This window comes from Magnolia sinica, chromosome 11 (assembly GCF_029962835.1).
Source record: "Magnolia sinica isolate HGM2019 chromosome 11, MsV1, whole genome shotgun sequence".
In the NCBI taxonomy this organism is placed as follows: Eukaryota; Viridiplantae; Streptophyta; class Magnoliopsida; order Magnoliales; family Magnoliaceae; genus Magnolia; species Magnolia sinica.
In genome coordinates, this window is record NC_080583.1 from 387936 (window position 1) to 411195 (window position 23260).

General features: G+C 38.7%; 1 long non-coding RNA gene across 1 annotated transcript; it reads right to left on the reverse strand.

Moving 5' to 3' along the window:
• Window positions 1-6478: 6478 nt before the first annotated feature.
• LOC131218495 (uncharacterized) lies at window positions 6479-22561 on the reverse strand. The gene is made up of 3 exons (XR_009157771.1): window positions 22547-22561; window positions 9597-12475; window positions 6479-7273 (listed from the first exon to the last, which is right to left on the reverse strand). It is a non-coding gene; the product is annotated as an uncharacterized LOC131218495 (long non-coding RNA).
• Between the last annotated feature and the right edge of the window lie 699 nt (window positions 22562-23260).

A 23260-nucleotide genomic window follows, 5' to 3' on the forward strand; every position in this document is an offset into this window, starting at 1 on the left:
TTGAAAAAGAATATTTTAGGATTTTAAATTAGTAAGGCCTCATTTTGATAAGAGTTCAAAAATTCATTTAGAAAATACTATTATATGGCAATGCAATTTCAAAAATGAATTTTATTTAAAATTGATATTTGGAAGACAATATATAGTTTTCTGTTTTTCCTAAAATTGATCTTTGGAAGACAATATATGTTCTTCTGTTTTTCCTCATTAAAAAACAAAAAAAAACTATAAAATGAGTAATTTGTAATTAATCTCTCTAATCAATATAACTGTGGTGGGAGACCAGAGACCAGAATCTTCCCATATGAAGATATTTTGAGGCATGTAACATCCAACTATCACGGGCTCCAATTAGAAAGAGATAAGAAAAAAGTATGATAACAGTTGGCATAAATGAAAAGTAGTGGTGAGTGTTCCCACACTGTACACTTGGCATGGTTCATCTAAATGGAGCACAACCCAAAAGTTACATCACCGAAAATAATCGTAACTGATTTACTTTTCCCTTGAAGTTTAGCCATTTTTTATATTAATCTTAAAATACGTTTGAAAACATCAATTGGATGGTTATGATTGGTCGTGCTCCATTTAATGTGATGAGTCCACATATCCGAGTGGTGGGTTTTTTTTTTTTTTTTTTTTTTTTTAACACACTCACATGCACACCCAAACCACATGGGCACTCAAACTCATGACCCCTGATTGTTTGACGGCATAAAGTAAGTGGGGTTTCAAATCCACAGGGTTTCAAATCCCCTAAAAGAGACCTAAATTCCTTTCAATACTTGCATGTGTAACATGTGTATCACCATACTATTATTCTATTAGGCACATGGCCCACTAACGATATTCAAAAATAATTAGATAATCAATTGCATCACTATAATTACTTTAATATGATGATCAGCACCGTCCAAACATTGTCTATGTAAATCAATGGTTAAAAATTGTTGGTTAGTCACCCAGACATGATCTTGTGCTTGTGGCCCATTCAAGAGTTGAAATTTCATCATTTGAGCAAAGCATATATTTCAGCGGGCTTATTACAACCATTTGCCAAACATTACATTAGTCACTAATTAGACAATATTAAAGTTGATTTAGTAATTAAATTCAAACCCCCTGTAAATATAACATGCACAACTACTTTTGGATTAAAGTCAATTCGCAATTCAAGGTGCCAAACACAATAGGAGGATTTCAAATCCACGTTATGAAACATAGTTTGTCTACCATTGAGCCATAGTTTGTCTACCATTGAGCCATGGAACAGGACCCTTCTCTTGTTATAAGGGTCATTTGGTTAATGGTAAATGGATGTGCATGGGTAAAAAGATTTGTTTGGTTCATGGTAAACAGCTGTAATCGAAATGATATGAAATGAAATGCTGCAAAACTATATGAATAAGAATCCTCTCAAAAGGCTAAGAATTGGATGCAAATGTGAGAAACATACTTATTCTAAAGTGAGTTTTTATGTAAGGCTGTACTTCGAGCCAAATCAAGTCGAGGTGGGCCAAGCTCAGCTTGACTTGTCCATGCTATACTCGAGTTCGAACTTGAGCTCGAGCTCACCCTCGAGCTCAACATTGAAGCTTGGCTTGTTTGCTAAAGCTTTCGAGTCGAGTTCGAGTTAAGTCGAGTTTATCTCAAGTTGAGTCGAGTTTAAGGGAAAGAAAAAGAGAGAATTGGGACGGGTAGGGTCAGGTAGGGTTTTTTAGTAAAAACTTTTAAATTTTAACTCCTTATTTTTTAAAACTTATATATATATATATATATATATATATATATATATATATATATATATATATATATATATATATATATATATATATATAAAATTTAATATTAATATAATATATATAATATATATTATTAAAATATATTACTCGAGCCGAGTCGAGCTCGAGCTTCAAGTCGAGTTGAGTTGAGTCAAGTCGAGTTAAAATACACTATGGTCGAACTTGGCTTGAACTCAACTTGAGTAAAATACACCATGGTCGAACTTGGCTTGCACTTAACTCGAGCTTTAGTAAACAAGCTTGACTCGCCTTGAATCGGCCTTTCAAGCCGAGTCAATCCGAGTCGAGCGAGCTTTTCGAGCTAGCTTGACTCATGTACAGCCCTACTTTTATGGCTCACCTAAGGTTCATAATTTCCTTACTTTTGGCCAAAATATGTATTTTAATGGACTTGTTACAATTAACATGTCAAATGTCACATATTGTATTTTATGATATTAAAAATGATTTACTTAATGCATTTCAATTGTAGGCATCCATATATAATTGTTGGATTCCAAATCGCGTCCAAATGAGCACCGAAGAAATTTATTAGAGCAGTGAAGAAATTTATAAAATGGTGGTGATCCTTCCCTTCTATGATTCAAGTATTTCGCCAACCTAAAAATTATATCAAGACGATGATAAAAATGGTATGGATTTTGAACAACTTGCTATTTTACTTTTAACCATTTAGAGGATTAAGAAAATTAGATACTATCTTCTCGGCTCTTTGTAATTGGGATCCCATAAGCATGGCCAACAGGCTGATTAAAGGCCAAACATTATGTGAATCCAAACCTTCACAAAAGATTACATACCATATTCCAAAAGGATCATATACAGTTGATACCTTTTCCTCTTAGAATGGGCAAAGAATAGCTAAACAAAAATGAAAATTAAATATAAGGTGCTGCGGAACAAGATAAGTGACATGTATTGAACCTTTATTCATATTTAAATTAAGTAGCACCTCATTGATTTTCCATAACCCTTGTAAATACAGGGTAAATAAGTAATTATAACTCTTTTCCATAACCATGTATTTGTGGCATATTCATGCCGTTCCTCCATCTTACCAAAATATTTTTGAGTGTGAGCCAAAAAAAAATTAAATGAGACAGATCGAAAGCTCAAGGGGACCACACCAAAGGAAAAAGTTGACTTAAAACATCCACTGTTTATTTCTTTTACTGGGCTCACATGGGATGTTTATTTGTCATCCAACGTGTTCATAAGGTCACACATCTGAAAGGCTGAAGAAGCTTTTAGCTATAACTTGAGCTTTGTATCTGCCTCATTTGCTGGCGTGACAGATGGGCGGGTGTGGATAAGCCACATACAAATCTCTGTGCGCCCCACAATTATTTCAATCAAACAGTCCCTTATAATAACTGAAATCTATCCATGATTTTGCATGTTTTGCAAGCTAAATCATATATTTTGACCTCTAATTTTTCAATTTTCGAAATTTCTCTGTTACAGATTTTTCTTTTCTGTTAACATTAATTAAAACATATTAAAAATAAATAAATAATATATTTAATTGATGTTATTTTGTGTCTAATAATATTAATATTTATAAATGGATGTTGATTTTAACATCAACCACACTCGTTTATTTGTTTAAACATAAATTTAATTATTAAAATTATATCAAAATAATTAAAAAGGTATTTTTAAAATAAATGCGCCTTATATTGTGGAACTGATTCAGTGCAAACATTGAGTAAATTTAATATGTTAATAAATCATATGGATTATAAAAATATAAGCAATCTAGGTAGCTCAAGTTTTAAGTGGGTAACAATTCCATTAAAGTTCCAGTGAAAAATTCAAACAATTTCTTATTACTTATCAAAAACAGTGATATATTGTATGGTCCATGTGACATTTCCCCGCAATAAATTACATTGCAAAGTAAGAAGTAGACTTGTTAGGGGTCGTTTGGCACTGTGGATTGGAGGGGGTCTCCCCTGGTTGTTTGTGGGCATAAAGTGACAGGGGGGTTCAAATCCAGGGGGTTTCAAATCCCCTTTGAGGGGGTTTGCATTGCAATCCATCCGTGGAATTGGATTACACCTAAAATCATTTCAATAGTTACATAACATGTGTGTCAAGCACCATCCAAACATTGTCCATATAAATCAACAATTAAAAATTGCTTGCGACTGTGGCCCATCACTTAGACATGATCTTGTGACTGTGGCCCATCACTTAGACATGATCTTGTGCTTGTGGCCCACCTGAGAGTTGAAATTTCATCATTATAGGCCAAAGCATATATTTCAGCAGGCTTATCACAACCATGGTATCAAAAATTACATATCTTACTAATTAGAGATATTAAAGTTGATTTGGTAATTAAATTCAAATCCCTGTAAATATACTACAGGATAGGTGGATTGTAAATCCAGGGTGCCAAACAGACAGGGAGGATTGCAAATCCAAGGGGTTTCTAATCCAGGGGGTTCTAAATCCAGGGGTTACAAATGAAGGTCATGTCATCTACACTTGTTAGAAGGAATGGGGCTGTAAGAGGGTAAAGGCAAGTATGCAAGGGTTTGATTGTAAATCCAGGGTGCATGCAAGGGTTTGATTGTAAATCCAGGGTGCCAAACAGACTGGGAGGATTGCAAATCCAAGGGGTTTCTAATCCAGGGGGTTCTAAATCCAAGGGGTTACAAATGAAGGTCGGGTGCCAAACAGACTGGGAGGATTGCAAATCCAAGGGTTTTCTAATCCAGGGGGTTCTAAATCCAGCTGGTTACAAATGAAGGTCATGTCATCTACACTTGTTAAAAGGAATGGAGCTGTAAGAGGGTAAAGGCAAGTAAGCAAAGGTTTGATTGATGGTCCATCATTTGATTACGAAATCTAGAATGTAGGTACAGATCTAATGTGGCCTCACTCAATTAGCTGTGTAGGGTCATCATTTAATTTCAAAAACCTAAAGAGTAGCTGATCATCCACAAAACCAGCTTCACATACACCTCTGCCTACAAATTAACCTACACGAGCATTTACCCTTGACGAAGGGTTTTTTGATAACAGTTAACACACGGTCACATAACTGCCCCCTATTTTTTATTTAGATTGTGTAAGATGAGGGCATTTTTAAAATTTCGCACAAAAGTCTAAAATGAGTGACAATGGACCAATTTTAACGTGTGTGTGTGTGTATATATAGGTAGGTATATGTATGTGTATCTCTCTCTCTCTCTCTCTCAATATATATATATATATATATATATACACATACATATATATATAGATACACATACATATATATATATAGATACACATACATATACCTACCTATATATACACACACATAATAAAATAATAATAATTATTATTATTATTTTAAAATTTAAAAAAAAAAAACCCTACAAATCTTCAAGATGGGTTTGAATTCGTAGCTACCTAAAAGATTGGTTGTTAAAAAAACAAAAACGAAAAGGGAGAAGGGGGGTATGAATAGGAAATTAACACAACCTCGAGTGTAGAGAAAAAAGATGAGATAAGAGAGGAAATAACGGATCTTGGTGGATTCGAACCACCACCCTCTCAAATATTTAACTTTGAGCGCTCTACCATTTTGAGCTTAAAGATCCCTTTCAGCATTCAAACCATATCATTAGTGGTGTATCCAATCATGCACAAACACACGATATCCAGTGGGCCTAAGGGTTAAGTGGTCTAGCGTCAAAACTTGCTACGAGGTGCCAGCATTACCCAAAAGTAACCTTGCTTACAATAATCAGATTGCTAGCTTTAGTTAGCGGCACAAGTCTTTTACAAGTATATCAGTTTTACATTTCAGAACTACCCACCATAGCATGGGACCCCATTTCTTAAAAGCTTTTTAGAACGAGATTTATCATATACAGATGGGTTCGCAGTTCAGCATACTGCAACAGGATACAGGCAATCTGTATAAATTTTAACAACTGACCTAGATAACTGGCAATACTAATATTTGGAGGGGGGGGGGGGGGGAACCTAGGTACCGATGACCTGAACGGCTGCCAATGTTGCTGTGTTTTCTTTTTCAAATCAAGGGATTGTCACCAGCCCCGTGTGTGTTTGTTTTTCATCAAGTAATGTGCATTCAGATGCCCAACCGGACCACCCAACAAGAGCCAGACTATGCAACGTCAAGCCACGTGGCCCACTAAAATGACCAGACCACTCCCATCACAAGGTTGTAGTGTACAACATATAACACAAAGATGTGATACAGTAACAGTTGACATCAAATTTTTCATATTAACCAGTGTGGCCCCACTCAGATGCTTCTCAAATTAAAATTGCAGGCAGCACTTGTTTGCTTGGTGCTTGGTGGACAATGGATAGTCAAGTACTGGGATCTAGATGGTAGCTTGACCAAATACAAGCAAGCCAGTGCCATTTGGAAAATTAGAGCTGATTAGAATCGAGGCAATGTTGAGCAGAACCAATTGCCAAACAACAATTGTACACTGGCCTCCATGAAAGCCGTGAGGACAACTGCCAAAAAGGCGGGAGAGCGCAGGTTTGAGGAACCTGGGGCCAGCCTCCTGCTGGTGTCCATTAGCATATATACACGCGAACAGTATAAAGAATATCCACATTAATGAATAATACTTCAGAAAATTATAATAATAAAGGACTTACAATTATATTAATAATTAAAAAAATTAAAGCAAAGGATGTGATCAGCTAGATTCAGAAATAAAAATGAACTGATGGAAGATGATCATTACACTATGTTGTTCAAATAGTAAGTAGTACCTAACATTACTTGGTAAATCTAGCTACTAAAATTACTGTATATATTAATCAAATGATGGTAGAAAGGGGAAAAACATAAACATAAAACATAAACAATAGAAAAAAAATTTACTTCTGCAGTGACTGAGTGGAGGAGAACCAATCAGCAAGTTTTAGTACCTCCTCCCAAAAAACGGAAATTATTTTCTGAAGCAACGAGTGGTGCAGAACAATGCAAGATTTTATACCTCCTCTGGTGTTAGAAGCATCAACCTTCTCTCCACGCAGACTCTTGGAGGTCCTCATGAATAGCTTAAAAAATATATTGGAATACACCAAGGGGAGACGCCAAACAAGCCATCCCAACACGACACGGCATGATGTGGCCACCAAATACATCATCGGACATGGCTAGCATCTCGGACGGTGGATGTGATGCTGCCACCAAAATACATCCTTGGACTGGGTGGTTAGCATTTCAGATGGTAGCACAGCATACAACCAAACTAGGGGCCTGAACATGGTAATACAGCTAACAATCTTCTCCATAGCAAATACATGGGTTCTCTGATCCAGCCATCCTGACATATCCTCAAAAGCAAATACATGGGTTCTCTGATCCAGCCATCTTGACATATCCTCAAAAGTAAACAACCTAGCAAGTAGATATGTGTTGATATGTAACGAGCAGCAACCTTCGATCCAGAGCTCCAGACTTCCAGCAGCAGCCTCATCTCCTTGACATGGTCGACACAAATAACACACAATACTTGAATTGAAAACACTAAGTGTACATAGACTACATAGACTCAACTTTCCTCCCACCCAAAAAAAAAAAGGAACTTACAACATTTCTATAAACACCACTCACCACTTCCAAAACCAGGCGTGTGACCCTTACAAAGCATACAAGTCATACACGGAAACAAAGTTCACTCATCTCAAATAGTCTTTATGCCAAAGATCATTTAAGCTATAAACAAGTAAAACGTGAAGGAAAAAAAGAGCATATAACCCAGGCATGATTAAGGAGAGGACACATTGAGCGCGGAAAGGAACATTCTTCACTTGCAAACTACATGGATTTCTTAAACGGCCATTTATGAGCTCGCTGGTAAGCTAGAGGAGGGGCACAACACTCATCACCATGATCGAGTATACGCATATAGCCTTTTGGAATTCGGTTCCACATATCACAAACAAGAAACTCTTGTTTGTTGCAATCTGATCGGACCGTATCATCAGAAACTCTGCGTTTAATGCGACAGCGCTGACAACATCAGTAATGCAGTGGACCACTCACGATTAATGCAGCAGTGCTGACAAAATCAGTAATGCAGAGGACCAATCACGGTGAAGAAAAAAAAAGGAGCCGCCTATTCGTGGCAGGCAGAGGATCTCCTAGGGCCAATAGCACTTGAAAACATTGGGTATACCTCCTCCTGAAATGGGGACTTCCCAGTTTGAAGTATTTTGGGGGTCCCAACAATCCAGTGCCCTGGGGAAGAGGTCCCAAGGCAATAAAAAAATGATAAGATTGCAACAAACAGGAGTTTCCTGGTTGTATTTAGGGGAACTCCCCGGGTGTATTTTGGGGAAACACCCGGAGAACAATGTATTGAAAAGCAGGTGGGTGGAAAATAATGCTATTATTGAACACTCCCACGGAAACCTGGATGTATTCATGTAATTACCCTTCTACAAAAGGGGATTTAGACATAAAGCATTCATTTTCAAATACATACCACCAAAAGGACCGGCATGTATTATATTTAGAGGGCATTTGGATCGTGTAAGTTACTTGAGAGATATGGAGTGCGTAACTTATCAAGTATCTACTGGTGTAGGTTGAAAAAGTAACTTATTGGTGGTATCCAAACATGCCCTTAATGTATGAAATGGATGATGGACTAGATCTTGTAAGGCAACTGAATTGCAAAAGTTTACCATTGTTAGGGCATGCTTGACCATCAATTCCGGATGCCGTGCAGAAACTTAATGGCTTTGAAGTTTGCAAGACAACATCGTTGAAACCCTAAACCCTAAACCCAAAAGGTTTGGATTGCAGTCAAACGGCATCAATTCCACAAATTGCATTGACTTGGAATATATTTAATTAGTACAACAAAAAAATTGGGAATTACCTTCTAGGCTGGCCGGATGCCACTTAAAAACGAGTTCCACATTAGATATTTGATTAAAATTAATCCAAATAACCAGCAACCATGGATTTAAAATTAATTACTCATTGAACTAATATTTAAGTGGCACCCAAACAGTCCTATTGAAATTAAATTGAATTCATGATGAGAAAACTAAAAATAAACATATTAATTGAAACCGAAGGCACTCCTCTAATAATGATCATGAATCAGCACTTGTTAATCCCCAGATGCATCAGTAGATAGATTTTGGATCATTTATGGCAAGTAAAAAACTGTTGGTTTTGGTGGACCAATTATCATGAAATTATCCAATAAATACGATTAAACAACAACAACATGAATCTCATGATATTCGGTTCAACCAAAAAGACCCTACAAGGGAATTTTTAAAGCAAAAATCGATTCAACAAAATTTAGTAAGAGCTGTAAATGGGCTGGCTTACGGCCTAATGAAACAACACGCTCAAAGACAACCTATATGGGTATGAATCACAACAAGGTTTGAAATGGGGTCATGTAAGATATCGCACCCGACAAATATCATCACGCATCACCCCCACCAAAACCATATGCGTCAGCCCATGTAAGTATGCCTTGGGCGATTACAAGGGTATATAAACCCATATTGCACTGGATAGATAATGGGCATATGTGAGCCTTCTGCATGTAACAGCTATAGATCTACGGTTTTGAGGTAATCACCTTTACTGATTATGGATGCAAGAATTCAATATTCAAGGGTTATTTACGGGCATCAATAACTAGGGTTACGTGCGATAATGACCAGATCAATGACCTAATATAAGCATCCATGTTTCTATGAGCAGTTAATTCCAATTACGTTTTAGCTTTTGATTGACTGCATGATAATAAAGGCAGAGCTTCCGGTATGTACCTTTTTGGATCGGTGCCTGCTCAGGAATAATTGAAATTTGGAAGGAGCTCGTCTTCTGTCTGCTTGGTGGGTTATCTTTGCGGATGATGGGAAGCAGCAATGGATAGAACAAGAAAGAAAAAGAAAGAAAAAGAAGACGCAAGAGGGGGGGATTCCGGGCAAGAGAGCCCGTGCAATCCCCCCTTAAACCCGAAAAATATAATTTTTATTAGGCTCTTTGACCTGCCATGCAAGCGCACCTGTCATGGCAAAGGTCGGATGACATAGATCCATGGCCGTATAAGCGCCTCCAAGCCTCCTACATCTCTAACATCTTCAACGAAACCCTAACATCCGTCCTCCATCTCTCCATCACCGATTGCTTCTCTTTGCACGTAAAAGAACATCAGAAACCCAACATAGGTCGATTTACAGCCATGCAAGAATCATCAGATGAACGATTACTTTGAAAACTAGACATCTGATGAAAACAGCTACAGCCTCTACATCTGAGGGATCTGAAGCAGAAACCCACCTTCCAGCGGTCAGACCCAGGCATCTTGATGGGCGAAATCTCCTTCATGCTTGGAAAATAGATCGTAGGCCTGAGAAACAAAGGGAAAAAAAAACCTGCAAAATAACCAAAGAACTAAGGAAAAAGCAAAAAGCTAAGACACAAAACCTCCGCCAAATCGTATATCGTCGAGCGATCTGCCCCTTCTAGATCAGATTTCCAAAGAAGGCAGCCAAGATCTCGTCAAGAATCCATCGATCTGCAGAAGTAGCAGCTAGATCTGGAGGAAGGACGAGATCGGAGGGAATCAATCAAAAGCAGGAGGAAAAACGCCTATCAGGGCGTAGATCTGCTAGAGATCTCAACGAAAAGGAAGAAATGAAGGAGAAAAGAAGAGCAGAGACGAACAGATCTAAGATTTTAAGCAAAGGAAGCAAATACCTAAGGAAGATAATGGAAATGAAGTAGAAGGAAGCCCTATTTATTGAAATTCGACGGGCAATCAACGGTTTCGATGAGCCTGTTAGGTAAAGATCGATGGTGCAGATAAGCCCACGTGGTAACGACACGTCCGCATTCTCCGCTATGGCGGTGAGAAGGAATCAACCGCTTCTTTCGCGTACGTTCCTGTCTTACTTTTTCTGGAACGAATAATTCGTTGACACGTTTATAGGCGTGGATCGCACGCAACTTTGATATTTCAGTCCTCATCGCTGTCAGGTGGACGCGGTCAAAAAACATCTCGAAACGGGCCGGCCTACGCCTGCTGGACCAGACACCATCCCCATTGGGCCGATTTTGAGCAATTGGCCGGGTCTGGGGTTCAACATCCAAATAGATCAGACATAGCCAGAGCTGGGTATTTGATCAGCAGATGGACTGGCTCGGACCTACTTTCTTATCTACACAGGTCTGACATGGGAAAGTAGCTCATGGGAGGTTCTTAGCAAGGCCCATGTCTGGGCCATTATATCAATTTCAGCAGATGGCCACCCATCCAATGGGTCAGGTTGAAAGGAGCCAATACCTGCCTAGTTAGTATTTTGGGTTGAGAGATAAGCCTGTTAGAATTTGGATTGGGTCCTGGTTGGTTCCAAAATCAAAATAACCAAAACTCATTTATTTAATGGTTTGAATCTCAAGTATGCAGAGGATCAAGAAGACAGGTTTAGGCCAGGTCCGCCTAGGTTTTGGTCCCGGGCACAGGCCATGAAGTTTGGAAATGGTCACGGTGCCACATGGCTGCATAGGCTTTCTTGTCATCTATTTAAAAATATAGCTGACCATCACATAGATGATAGATCCACTAAGTAACTAATTACACTTTGTTTTTTTTTTTTTCCATTTCCCAATTTTTTACTGATTCAATTTTTAGAGATAATAGACGGTTCACTTGTAGCAAATAACTTCTGGGTTGGGACTGGATCTGGTTCTGGTCGACTCCATTTTGATGATGACCCAAATTGGATCTTTTCTCAAGTCGGTGCCAGGTTGATCCAATGACCCCTTCAACAACTGGGCTCAAAATCAGGACTGAGCTGTATGGTTCAAGGTTGAACCTGAAATTTTCAAGGAGTCAACTCAGCCCATTGCCAGCCCTTATGCAGGTGGCTAGATTTCTAGCTGCCATTCTTATAAGCCATTGCTTCTCTCCAATAAACCATGGATCAGATGAAGTATGCCATATTCACAATGGGACCCACCAATCATGTCAGACACCCACATCATGAAGGCAATGCTTAAACTTGAAACCAAAGATCCAGAGCTGATTTTCTTATACCTGATAACATAAGAATACCTAGAAAATGTCAAGCCCTGCCAACTTCAACTTTCAACACTCCAAATAAGAGCTCTAAACAAAAACCATGACAGAACCTCATTGTCGACATGCCACAAAAAATTAAAAAGATCAAGCAAGGTGCCAATACATTTCTGCCAAATTGGAAAAACTCAAATATAGACGACCAAGGTGCAACCATCCAGCAATGGATACTTGAAACGAGAATTTCTTGCTATCGGCAACAAATAAAAATCCATGTCATATCTAGAAACATCCTATGAGGTTGTCATATTGGTGCCTGAACCAGTAGTACTCAGGCCTGATAAAAGAATCCAGACATCAAACAGCAAAATGAGTAAAAAATGGAGAGTTTGGGTTTGGTGCAGCCTCTAAGCATGCTTAATATGCTTGATGTTTGGGCAATGGACAGAAAAAGCGGAACCCAAGCTAAGGGGGCTAGTTTTCCTCTTGCCTTTTCCCCCCAAAATCACTAATAAACTGTCCTCCTTACCATGCTTGTTATCAACACCCTATCTTACCTTACTGCTGATTTGGATGTAATGTTTCAGACACTCCCATTCCATTGATTGTATATCTAACCAAGGCCTGCAAAGCAAAGTATGTTTTAGAAGCTGGAACAACCCACAAATGATTTTAATTTTTTTTTAAGATGAAAATTCAACAGAAAAATACAAAGAAAAGATTTTATTTTTTTTAAAATTTTTTTTTTTACGGAACAGCTGTGGTACAATTAGAGACTGCGCACTCAAAGACGGCTTGCTGATGCGGTTCCTGAATGTTCTGTCCTACCATCCCCACCTGAATAAAATTCCATCTAGCCAAAAGAAAAGTAAAGAGAGACAATCCAAAATTCCATGAAACTCATATGCAACAATTGGTAGTCTTCACCTCATGATTGATCTCTCAGCCTGCTTACCTATCAAAAAGAAGAAGCGACCTGGCAACAGTGGACACCAAATACGGAACTTAAACCAATTTCAAGGAGAACAATGCAATTGCTGTTGTTGAACCTAGAGTAACAATCTCAGGCAACCCACACCAATCATGGATTACGCCTAGAAATGCCCATCTAACTTTCCATTCTAAAGACAATACATATGAGTTTGTTATTGCCCATTTTTTAAGATCTGGAATTCGGGATAAAATTTACAATTCAAATAACGGAGAAACACAATCACTGCAGATCTGTATATGGAGTTTACATCACAAGGGAAAGAATAGATGGATGGAGGATCACGGCCATAAGATGTGAGCTCCCCACATCATAAGTTAGCTGAAAAGAGCCTATTTAAACTCCAAAACTATCATGTGTGCAAAGTCTAGATGGCAACGTCAGATCACCTAGTCCAAGAGGAATTATATGATCCATGAGGCCAGAAGTCTAGCATACTCAGGTTTTTAGCTTTTGTGAGTGGGGCCCATGTTTTAGTGATCTATACCATTCAACTATTGGGGTATGGTCCACCTGTGGTGGGTTAGCCAATGGTCCGGATCAGTGCATCATGGGCACCCACCTGTATAAACTGAAACCCCAAGAATACGCTGAGGATACTTGCCTCCAGCATCATATAATTCCATGCGGTCCATAACAAAACTGGCAAGTGCCATAAATGGCTGAGGTTGGTTGTCAATGCCCTGTATGTAGCATAGTTCCAAAGCATGAAATCATCCACCATATACAAAGATCTTAGCTGAAGAATGAGTTCGAGGAATCTCTGCGACTGGTCTGCTGATATTCACATGGACAGAGGCAACAATAATCTTCTCTCTCTCTTCCTTGCCAACCTTCTCTGCCTAGAAACTTTCAAGCATAGGGGAAGAAGAAGTCCAAGGCAGATGACCACAACAGACAACCGCAGATATCTGAAGTAGAGGGTCACATAGGAGGATATTACAAGCAGAACAAACAACAAGGCCCACAAAAGAGCTGCAATGGCATCAGCACTGCACCAGGTCGACAGAAAATTTTCATTTAGTGGTCAATAATACCAAAGAATGCTTCATAAGCATCTATATGTTGCACAAAATAAACTGGAAAAATCAATGTATAGTGGAGGAACTATATGAATCTCAAAGCATGGGAATGTACAGCATCCTCAAGTCTTGAGTTTCAAAAAGTGGACCTGACGGATTGGTGCTCCAGACTGTTGGTCTGGTGGGCCTCACCATTAAGAAAATCTAGTGAGGTCTGCATTTGAAAGGAAAAAGACTAAATGTCCGATGGCAGCATGCTTCTAACCTAGGGGATTTTGGGAAATCCCTGATCCACAGTGGGGCTCATCAGACCAACAGTCTGGATCAACAAATTATGGGACCCCACTTGTCCAAACTCAGGCTTGAAGATAAGGTGTGCATCATCAACTCAGGATTCTTACAGTGTCTCATGTAGATAATGATAAAGCTTTGGAGATTGATGATTATCAACTAAACCTAGTGAGAGCAAACAAATGGCTCCATATCATGATTCATTGTTATCATGATCACAAGTACAAAGATAATGAATCAAGCAAGCTGATCATGCATCTCTCAGTAACCACTTAAACTCGACAATGTAATCACTCTTATAAAGTGAGTCAGAAATGCACAAAGTATAACCACCATGAGGAATATCAAACTAAATGACATTGTAAGAAAACATGAAAGATCCAAGCATCATTAAAGTCATTCCTTCCTTTGTCTCTGCTTCAGTTTCCTGATACAACCAAACTGACTTCACGAGCACCATAACAGAAGCACCAAAAACTTTTCAAGTAAATCAAGTTGCTTGATGGATCCGTGAGGAGGTAGGACTTTGATGGTTGAGAGTGAGATTGAAACAGGACATGGCAAACAGAAATGCAAAAAATGTGTTTAACCTGACACTCGCCTTGAGGGCTGAGTGCGTCAACTAGGATGTCTCAAATGAATTCCTGGAGAGGGAGTCAGGGGGGAAGTGCGAAAGATGAGTGAGGCCTATTCATGGAAAATTCAATTCAGCCCAATAATCACCTAGAGGGCTGAGTGAGTCACCTCAGATGTGCCAAATGAGTCACTAGAAAGGTGGAAAACGGAAAGATTGAAAAGAAAAAGAAACAATATATTAATGTAAAAGGTCAGTGAGGCCTATTCAGGGAAAATTCTGACAAAAAAATAGTTTTTCCAAATCACTTGGCTCAGGGAGTTTTTCTAGAACATACTGAGTAAACAAATAACTCAAAACTCACTCTGTTCAGGCCACAGCCAAATTGACTCAACAAGCACTGAGAACTAATAAAAACTAAATCGCCCAAAAACCAGTAACTTAATGGTTTGCCCAGTTGACAAGTTGCATCCATATAGTACTATGTACCCACATTTTGCATTATCCTAAGAAATATGGCTGAAACTAGAACCCAATCAGCATTGGTGGAAATTTCAGTAGAGGTCAGCAGTGACCAGAGACATATGGAGAGGAATTTGACTGCTTTACATATTTCTTCCATATGCCATTACTTTAGCAGTGTTTTAAGCTTAACCAGTGCAAAGATGTTCAGTACATTACCTTAAAGAGATAGGCGTAATAATGGCACTGGCATAAAAAATATTGAGGCAGGTGAGAAGCAGAATGACCAGTTGGGTACGGTGGGGAAGTTGGTAAAAAGATTGTCAGAAATGTGATCAGTAGGGCATGGACAGATCCTGAGCTGAGAAGGTTTTCATGCTTCTTGGACTCCACCACAGCCAGGATGTTTTAAGGAGAACCTTGATAAGCGCTCCTTCAGGAACCCCAGGCGGGAATTGGTGGTCTGTTGCATGATAGCAATGGGGTGCCCTTGGCCAAATTCTCCAGCACTGCTGCAGTTTGTGACTCCTCATTTGCCAAGGCTGCTGCCCTTCTCAAGGTGATCAAGGTGATGACCGGATTCAATTTCTTCCCTGTCGCTATTGAAGGGGATTCTTCAAATGCAATTTCTTGGGTGGGCACCGGTACCTTTACGTGGAAATTTGTGGTCATCATCGATGAGGCCCGCAATATGTGTTTGGACTACGTGAAAGTATTTAGATCCATTCTTAGAGAAGCCACTCAAGAGGCGGGCACTCTAGAGAAGCAGAAGGCAGATGGTGTTGAGATGTTGATTGCTGATTTGAAGTGAGTAATTGCAAGCATTTGTACTCAGGATTTGTTTGGGGTGAATTTTCCAGTTGTGCTGTTCGCAGCTGATGTCTTAGTTTGGGTATGTGTTAAGGCAGTTTGTTTGTGCTACTCCTCTTTTGTGTGGTCCTTTCTTCTTTTCTGAGTAAAATTATCATTGCGCATCAGAAAAGAAGCATAATGACAAAACCCGGACAATACTAAAATCTATTGTGGGGTTTTCTTCCCATGTCAATTATACACTCCACAGCTAATGCAACATTCGTGGGACTAAAGGTTCCATGTCATAAGATTTTGTCCTTTTAGGATTTCCCCTTTATGAACATGCTTTGTCATGAGGTTTTATACTCCTTTTGGATTTATCCACCGTAAATCCTGTGAGCCAAACATTTCTTAAGTCCCATCAATCTCACACACCTTGAGAAGTACCCAAGACAAACACCCTTAGTTAAAGGGTCCACTACCATATCCCAAATGGTAGGTAGCTAAAACTCACTTCATCTGTTTCTACTTTATCCCGAAATAAGTGATACTGAACCTCGATATGTTTCCTTGGAGTTATTCGCTCCATTTTTAATTAATGAAATTGCAGCCATCTTATCACCAAGTATGTGAAGCTTCAAGTCATCTACGAAACACTTTATCCAAATGGCATTGGTCGCTGCTACACTACAAGCAATGTATTCTGCTTCCTGAGTGTACCAGGCAACAAATCTCTATTTCTCACTTGACCAAGAAACAACACCTCCAAAGAGGAAAACATGTCCTCAAGTAGATTTTCCATCATCCAGATACTCTTGCTAAATCCACATCAAAGCATCCCTGGGCCCTGAGCACATATGCTTGAAAGCATAACTTATGATCTTTTGTACCTTACCTAAGGATCCTTTTCCCTTCTTACCAGCGGTGTTATGAGGATCTCACAATTTACGAGATGAATCATATGATTCATATCATATCATATGGCTGTACAATTTCGCAAATCTTAAATAATCGTTGAATTGTGTGAATCGTACAATAATTGTAGACTTCGTAAATGTACCCAAAAATTACTTACATACTCAATTTTTTTTATTCAATTTTTTCTAATTTCTTTTTGCCCTTTTGCTTATCAAACAGTTCAAAAAAAAAAAACGCACTCCCTATTAAATTTGAGAGAGAGAGAGAGAGAGAGAGAAGAAAGAGGAGATTTGGGGATTTTGATATTCAAAGACAAAAAAAAAAAGGGTACCTTTTTATTCGCTCAATGGAATTGAATACATTTTTTATAACAAGATTCTACACTCAAGAAAAGTACAAAAGAATTATTAAAGGACTCTTGCATTTTATTTTTTTTAATGACGATTGACGGCAGGGTGTCCCCGACCCTTTAAGGCGAGACTATTCCCTGAGGATGTACACAATCACCCGCCAACCACGTGCATCAAGTAATCCACGGGGAGAGGACTCGAACTCATGTCTATGGGGAGCAAACCCATGACCGAAGCTATTTGCCCTAACCGTGACTGGTAAGGTAAATTTTCCAAAAGACAACAAAAGAAAACAAAGGAAAAAGACTAAAATGATTGATGGGAAATCATATACCATATACATTTTCTTAATTGATAATAAAATACCATATACATAAGCATAATATGTATACGATATGCATTTTCTCGATTGATAATACCATACCATATACATAAATATAGATGTATACCATATACATTTTCTGAATTGATAATATTATCATATGTATTACTTTTTTGGTACATGTTAATGGGAAATCAGTGATTGATGAGTTTCTCTCTTATAATTTACTTATATTATTCATATTTTTTTAAGAAATCAGAAGGGAAAAAAAAAAAAATAATAATAATGCAGTTTACGAGTCAATTTGTGATTCGGTACGATTCAACTCCTATTACAATTTGTGATAGGATAACGATTTTGACAACATTACTTGCCAATGTTTGACTAATGGATTTTCTTGGTATCTACTTGCAACTCCCACTGCATAGGATATATCGGATCTGGTACATAATATGCAATACATCAGGAAGCCTACAGCTTCAGCATATGGAGTAGTTTCCATTACAGTCTTTTTTCATCGTTTGATGGACACATTGATTTGCTCAACTTTAACCCTTTACAAACAGGAGTAGAGACTGTTTATAGTTGTCCATCCTAAACCTTTTAAGTATACTCTTTATATATCTTTATTGACTTAGGCATAACAGTATTGAACTTCTATCTCTTGCTACTTTTATTCCAAGCACATATGATGCTTCTCCCAAGTCATCCATTTCAAACTGTGAGTCTAACCATGACTTGGTTTTTTCTAACATTTCTATGTCATTTCCTGTTAACAATATATCATCTGCATACGATGATAAAATAGTAAATTTGCTCCCACTATTCCAAACATACACACATTGGTCTAATTGATTTGCTACACACATTGGTCTAATTGATGTGCTTTCTATCCTATCTTTAAGATTTTCTTTTAAAAGACGGGAATCCCATGTTGACGATAACACTGTGAAATGTCAAATACCATTGATGAGAGGCTTTCTTTAGAACATACAAGGATTTCTTTAGTTGTAGACTTTATCTTCCATTCCTTTTATCAGCTTTTATCTTCCACTCCTTTTATCACAAGGCCTTCTAGTTGCTTCATGTGTATTTCTTCCTTTAATTCTTCATTAAGAAAAGTTATCTTGACATCTAATTGAAATACTTCTAAGTCATAACATGCCACTATGGCTAGAATAATTCTAACAGACATGAACTTAACAAATGAATTTGTTTCTCCGTAGTCTCTACCGAGCTTTTGAGTTAAACCCTTTAACTACAAGTCTGCCTTTATATTTATCTAAGGTTCCATCTGCAATGATTTTTTTCTTAAAATAGCTTATAGCTCCTTCCACGTGATAGGGCTGACATGGCAGGGGAGTTCTCTTCTCTAAGGGTGTGTTTGATTTTCCGGTGAATTGGTAAATGCCGTGTAAAAAAGTAATAATTACTTCCCCCTACATTTACAACTTACCTGATTTGACTACTTACTTTTTGACACGGAAACCAAGAATATTACAAAATATCTGTGGGTCCCACTGTGATGCATTTCGCTTATCCACTCCGTTCATCCATTATTCCAGTTGAATTCATAGCATGAGTAAAAAATTGAGGCATATCCAATACTCAATTGGATCACGTCATACAAAAAAGGGAATCGAATACTTACCGTTAAAAACTTTGTAGGGCCACTGTTTCTTTTGGCGTGGGCCACTTGAGTGTTGGATCCGCTTCATTTTTTGTATCATGCTCCCAAATATTGTAATAAAACAGACGGACGGAATGGATATATCATACGCATTACCCATGATGTTCAAAAGTTAAAATTACATCTTTTGAACCAATTTCACAGGCACAAATTCCCATGAATTTTCAAACGCAGTGAAATTGTAATAATTACTATTTCCCAGGTATTTCCCATTTCTTTGAAAAACAAACAGGCCCTAAAATTCTAAGTTATTGTCTTTAAACCATCACCATCCACCAGATTGAGAGAACAAAAGCCCTCTAAAACGAGAGAAAATGACTATAAGAGGGTCCCTCTCAACCCACCCGGCAATCTAGCCGCCACCATTACACTAGACAGGCTAGATTGCAACAATGGCTTCCAGGGATGTAAGAATAAGTCAGGCCCCCCAACCTCCAGCTCCAACACTCCCCCTACAACCACTCTACCATTAGTAACACTTTGACCCTGGCATTCTAATGTAGAACCAATGTATGAACTCAAATATTGTGAGAGATCAATCAGTAAAATTAAATTAATTAATAAAAATCACAAAACTTGCTACCATCATCACAAATACCAAGATTCCAAAAGGAGATCATGCATAAATCAAGCCTAGGTTACCAAGCATCATCCTACAAGACTAATAAATAGGGGAAACTAGGATCTAATGGATGTAAGGTCATCCAAGTAGCATAGGGTTAAGCCTATTTCAAAAGAGAAGGTCTAGTACTACCTAGGGTGAGATGTTAGGATGTAGGTAAATTGGGGAAAACTTAGAATTATGGTTAATGGGGTAAATAGGCTAAAGGGGTTAAAGGGTTTAGGTACTAGGATAAGGGAATTAGGGTTTTGGATTTGGGTTTAATTGAAGATTGAGAAGATCTATTGTTTGGAAATTTGGGGAAATTTGAGGATTGGAGATTTTTAAGTATAGGGTTAGGGTTTGGACAAGAGAAGGTGGGGTTTTGTTACATGAGTAGTGGAAAGCCAAAGGAGCAAGAGTGGGGCCGTACATGTGGGTTCACACATGTGGCTGTATGGTCACATGTGTGGACTAGGTAGGTGGGGTTTTGGGTTTATAGGGTTCAGCTTGTCGATGAATGTATAAGGGATGAGGATCAGGAGGATGTTGATGGATTTGGATAAAGGGGAAAGAAGAAACGAAAAACTTGAAAGCTGAAAGAATAACTCGATTGTTGATAAAGAGATGAAAGTGTGGGGATAGATGGAAGCCTCGCACTTCGATTGATAAAGATAAGTTTCACACCAATCTTTCTTCCAAGTCACATGGAAGACATCCTCACATCACATGAAAATTGGAGAAGAAAACAAGGAGTTCTCTTCTTTTTTTTCACAAAACCAAGCAATGATGAGGTCACACAACCACCCCCCCCCCCCCAAAAAAAAGGTGTCCAAAGCATAAATCAACCATAAACTAAATCCTAAAACATAATAATGTCCAATGATAACGAAAATAGTCCACGATCAACGGCCCGATCCAGTGATCCAACGGCGCGATCACCACGTCTCTCGAATCCGGCGGTCTAAAGCACTCCCTAAAGCAACTCATGTGCATCTTCCCAATGTGAGGTCTTCCAGATACTCACACATGCACATGGGGTCTTCACATGATCATGGTTACTCGCCTAGCCACAGAGAAATCGGTGCAGCCCGCCTCTTCCTCTAATACGTACGCAAAGGTGTCTGTGAAGTGACGTCCTCATTACGTTCATTCAAAAATATCTATCGATAGTCACTTGATCAAAACTAAATGACTTCTCTGAACTAGGATCCAAGATTGATTACCACAAATTCCATCCATGCATAAAGAGGAAAGCCAAATAGTCAGATCCAAGTTCCTTCGTTCGTTACTATCTCTGATGAGCATTCAATAAAGGATAACAACATTGTCAATTGGGGGGTTGTGTCTTTAGAGAAGGAGTCCATCTCTTGTCTCGACACAAACGACATAAACAGTTGTCGGAGAACTGGCAACTGGGATACTAGAAGCTAACAATTAGACTAAAAAGAAAATAAATGTTATTGATATATTAACCACTTCGAGGAGACAAACCTCCATAGACAAGACACTTAGAAAATTATTCTTCTTTGGTCATTTTGCCAAATATCTCATTTATAAGAACTTGTGATTCTAAACATAAAAGATAAACCCATTCAAATATCATAATCCATCTGAACCTTGTCATCAGTATTCTGCTAGTTACCATAGACCCATATGCATTAATTGTATGACCTCAATGTAACAGCATGCTCATAACTGATCACAACGCCATATTTGATCTGGATAGATCACACATCCAATCTATGTGAAGCCCATCAAAGGTTAACTCTAACAAACCTAACTAACATTATCCCTTTCTTAGTCAATCATATCTCCCTACATATAAGAAATCCGAAGCAGATTGCCTGCACTGCCCACCGCAAGGATATCCCTGTGGCACGACGTGGCCCAAGCTCTGCAGGGCCCATTGTGATGTATGTGTTTTATCCATGCCTCCATCCGTTTTTCCAGCTCATTCTAGGACATGAGCCCAAAAATGATGAAGATCCAAAGCTCAAGTGGACCACACCACAGGAAACAGTGGGACGATGAGGCCCACAATTGAAACCTTCCTAGCGCCCACCATGCTGTTTTATTTGCCATCTATCCTGGTCATATGGTCACACAGACCTGGATGAAGGGAAAGCACAAATATAAGCCTGATCCAAGACTTCTGTGGCCCCCAAGAAGTTTTCAACAGTAGGCGTTCAATCCCCACTGTTTTCCATGGTGTGGTCCACTTGAGCTTTGGATCTGCATAATTTTTGGGCTCATACTCCAAAATGAGCTGGTAAAACGGATGGCCAGCATGGATAAAACACATACATCACGGTGGGGCCCACAGAGCTTGGGCCACGTCGTGCCACAGGGATATCCCCGTGGCGGTGCCACAGGCAAATCCATCATATCCCTTGCCGTATCTCTTCCAACTAAGTGAATCCTAAAAAATATCAAATTCCAAAATAACATAGAAATAAAATTACTTAGTTTGGGATTGTAACAACAAAACTGATGCTTTCAGCTATTCAACAATAGGTTAGGGCGTGTTTGGCTGCACCAAATCATGAAATAACATGAAAATTTTGACCAAATTAGACTAATTAATCATGAAATTTCATGATATTTGGTGCAACCAAACGCGCCCTAATATATAAAAATCAAGAAAATTTGAGATCTTTAAATAAATAAATAAATAAATACCTGTTAGTAATTTGAGGTGTGGGGGAGAACATAGTAAGTGCTGCCCATTTATGCTGACTTCGGATCTGATACTCTCTGAGTTGTTCGACGAGTTTAGAACGAGTAATCATTTCTTGGATTGGAGAAAAAAACCCAGATCTCGGAAGAAAATCAAAGGGTTTTTGGAAATCGGGAATTCCCGAATTTCTTCAACTCCTGTAATCGATCGGACTGCAAACGTGTTTGGAGATCGGACGACGGAGCGATCTTTCGTTTCGTTGGGGAGAAACTCGCAGCGAGGGATGGTTTGTTAGTTGCAACAGCGCCGGACGAGGATTCCCTGCAACCCCCGACCCCAGTGGGGAACCCGGATAGGGCCCACTATGATTTTGTTTTTTATAAATCCAACCGTCCATCAGTTTTTTCAGCTCATTTTAGTATGCTATCCAAAAAATTGTGTGGATCCAATACTCAAGTAGGCCACACGACAGGAAAAGGTGGGAAGGAAATTCCTACCGTTGAAATCTTCCTGGGTCCACCTTGATGTTTATAAGCCATCCAAACCGTTCATAAGGTCATTCCCTCTGGGATGATGTGAAAACATAAAACTATTAGCCCGGTACAAAACTTTTTTGGCCACGCAGATGTTTCAACGGTAAGCGTTCAATCCCCACTGTTTCTAATCGTGTGGTCCACTTGAATTTTGGATCGCCTCCGTTTTTGCGCGGGTTCGAA